The following is a 3,111-nucleotide window of genomic DNA, read 5'->3' on the forward strand; positions in this document are numbered from 1 at the left end:
AAGTTGGGCGGCGGGGGGAAAGTTGGGCGGCGGGGGGAAAGTTGGGCGGCGGGGGGAAAGTTGGGCGGCGGGGGAAAGTTGGGCGGCGGGGGGAAAGTTGGGCGGCGGGGGGAAAGTTGGGCGGCGGGGGGAAGTTGGGCGGCGGGGGGAAAGTTGGGCGGCGGGGGAAAGTTGGGCGGCGGGGGGAAAGTTGGGCGGCGGGGGGAAAGTTGGGCGGCGGGGGAAAGTTGGGCGGCGGGGGGAAAGTTGGGCGGCGGGGGGAAAGTTGGGCGGCGGGGGGAAAGTTGGGCGGCGGGGGGAAAGTTGGGCGGCGGGGGGAAAGTTGGGCGGCGGGGGAAAGTTGGGCGGCGGGGGGAAAGTTGGGCGGCGGGGGGAAAGTTGGGCGGCGGGGGGAAAGTTGGGCGGCGGGGGGAAAGTTGGGCGGCGGGGGGAAAGTTGGGCGGCGGGGGGAAAGTTGGGCGGCGGGGGGAAAGTTGGGCGGCGGGGGGAAAGTTGGGCGGCGGGGGGAAAGTTGGGCGGCGGGGGGAAAGTTGGGCGGCGGGGGGAAAGTTGGGCGGCGGGGGGAAAGTTGGGCGGCGGGGGGAAAGTTGGGCGGCGGGGGGAAAGTTGGGCGGCGGGGGAAAGTTGGGCGGCGGGGGGAAAGTTGGGCGGCGGGGGGAAAGTTGGGCGGCGGGGGGAAAGTTGGGCGGCGGGGGGAAAGTTGGGCGGCGGGGGGAAAGTTGGGCGGCGGGGGGAAAGTTGGGCGGCGGGGGAAAGTTGGGCGGCGGGGGGAAAGTTGGGCGGCGGGGGGAAAGTTGGGCGGCGGGGGGAAAGTTGGGCGGCGGGGGGAAAGTTGGGCGGCGGGGGAAAGTTGGGCGGCGGGGGGAAAGTTGGGCGGCGGGGGGAAAGTTGGGCGGCGGGGGAAGTTGGGCGGCGGGGGAAAGTTGGGCGGCGGGGGGAAAGTTGGGCGGCGGGGGGAAAGTTGGGCGGCGGGGGAAAGTTGGGCGGCGGGGGGAAAGTTGGGCGGCGGGGGGAAAGTTGGGCGGCGGGGGGAAAGTTGGGCGGCGGGGGGAAAGTTGGGCGGCGGGGGAAAGTTGGGCGGCGGGGGGAAAGTTGGGCGGCGGGGGGAAAGTTGGGCGGCGGGGGGAAAGTTGGGCGGCGGGGGGAAAGTTGGGCGGCGGGGGGGAAAGTTGGGCGACGGGGGGAATGTTGGGCGGCGGGGGGAATGTTGGAGGCGGGGAAAAGGCGGGGCGGGGGGAAAGTTGGGCGGCGGGGGGAGGTGCGGCGGGGTGAGGTGCGGCGGGGGGGCGTCGGCGGGGGGGGGCCGGTGGGCGTCGGTGGGGGCCGGTGGGCGTCGGCGGGGCCGGTGGGCGTCGGCGGGGGCCGGTGGGCGTCGGCAGGGGCCGGTGGGGGGCGGCGGGGGCCGGTGGGGGGCGGCGGGGGGGGGGGGGGGCCGGTGGGTGGCGGCGGGGGCCGGTGGGCGTCGGCGGGGACCGGTGGGGGGCGGCGGGGGCGGCGGGGGCCGGCGGGGGGCCGGTGGGGGGCGGCGGGCGTCGGTGGGCGCGGTGGGGCGGTGGGGGTCGGTGGGCGGCGGTGGGCGGCGGTGGGGGCCGGTGGGGGTCGGTGGGGGGCGTTGGGGGTCGGTGGGAGCAGTGGGGGTCGGTGGGGGCAGTGGGGGTCGGTGGGGGCAGTGGGGGGGTCGGTGGGGGCAGTGGGGGTCGGTGGGGGCAGTGGGGGTAAGGGCGGAAGGGGGGCGGTGGGGGAAGGGCGGAAGGGGGGCGGTGGGGGAAGGGCGGAAGGGGGGCGGTGGGGGAAAGTGCGGGAGGTTGGGGGAGCGGTGGGGGAAAGGGCGGGAGGTTGGGGGAGCGGTGGGGGAAAGGGTAGGAAGGGGAGGTGGTTACGGTGTTGGATCAGTGGGGGACAGGGAAGGGGAAGAGGGAAATGCTTGGGAAGGGAATTCCAGAACTTGGGGCCTCTGCAGCTGGTGACCTGATTGTGAGCAGTGGACAGAAGACTGGTGACTGTTTTCAGGCTCTCGCGGCACTGTTTCTGGGTCCATTCTTTTCTCATTTCAACATGGCTTATGGGGTCCAGTGAGCAGAGCTGTGTCGATGTGTAACACGCTGATTCACTATCATCAATTCAAGAACTGAATGTGAAAACAACCACACTGCTTCCCAGGCTCATTCTGGCAATGCCAACAGCCATAGAGGTTTACAGCATGGAAACAGGCCCTTTGGCCCAACTTGTCCATGCCGTCCAGTTTTTAACCACTAAGCTCGTCACAGTTGCCCGCATTTGGCCCATAGCCCTCTATACCCATCTTACCCATTTAACGGGCAGCACAGTGGCACAGGGGCCCGGGTTCCATTCCCGGCTCGGGTCACTGTCTGTGTGGAGTTTGCACATTCTCCCCGTGTCTGCGTGGGTTTCCTCCGGGTGCTCCGGTTTCCTCCCATAGTCCAAACATGTGTGGGTTAGGTGGATTGGCCATGCTAAATTGCCCCTTAGTGTCAGGGGGACCAGCTAGGGTAAATGCATGGGGTTATAGGGATAGGCCCTGGGCGGGATTGTGGTCAGTAAAGACTCGATGGGCCGAACGGCATCCCTCTGCACTGTAGGGATTCTTTGGCGCTATAACGGTCTAAATGCTTTTTAAAAGACAACATTGTATCCGCCTCTACTACGGCCCCTAACAACTTGTTCCAGACACTCACCACCATCTTCCCCTCTGGACCCTTTTGTATCTCCCCTTAGCCAGTAACCAACATATCGAGAGAGGCAGCTACTGGGCATCAGGACACTTTGGGTGTGCCCGGGAATGATCACACACTCAGACTCCTGATAGACACACCCAGTATTCAGATCTAAACGCCAGAAGCTTAAAGCCTACCCTCTGTATATCTGAGACACTGCCTAATGATACACTTCGTCAATTTGGCCATAATCATTTTTCATTCTTCATGCAGATGTTTACCATGAATACGACAGGCAACCTATCGAGTCTTAGAGGTACACGGCACAGGAAAAGGTCCTTTGGCCCATCGCATCTGTGCCGGTTGAAGACAAGCTACTTAACTATTCTAACGATACTCTTTGCTCACAGATGTTTTTTAAAGAAGTGAGACTTAC

This window comes from Mustelus asterias, unplaced genomic scaffold (genome assembly GCF_964213995.1).
Source record: "Mustelus asterias unplaced genomic scaffold, sMusAst1.hap1.1 HAP1_SCAFFOLD_3433, whole genome shotgun sequence".
NCBI lineage: Eukaryota > Metazoa > Chordata > Chondrichthyes > Carcharhiniformes > Triakidae > Mustelus > Mustelus asterias.